Raw genomic sequence first — 281 nt, 5'->3', positions numbered from 1 at the left:
TATGTCACCAGGGAGCAGAGCTGGCAGGGAATGCAGGGGAAGAATTACAGCTCCCGGCCGCGCTCGGCCGCTCCAAGATGTTCATCTGCCAACCTGAGTTGTGGCCTCAGCGAGGGCCACATCCAGCAGGGATGTGAGAGAGGATGATGTGTAAGGAGAGGGATGGGGTGAGAGATGGGGGTTCATCCTCATGGATAGGGATGGGGGTGAAAAATGGGGGTTCATCCTCATGGATAGGGATGGGGGTGAAAGATGGGGGTTCATCCTCATGGATAGGGATG

The sequence above is a fragment of the Coturnix japonica genome, unplaced genomic scaffold (genome assembly GCF_001577835.2).
Source record: "Coturnix japonica isolate 7356 unplaced genomic scaffold, Coturnix japonica 2.1 chrUnrandom339, whole genome shotgun sequence".
In the NCBI taxonomy this organism is placed as follows: domain Eukaryota; kingdom Metazoa; phylum Chordata; class Aves; order Galliformes; family Phasianidae; genus Coturnix; species Coturnix japonica.
This window is presented reverse-complemented; position numbering follows the sequence as displayed.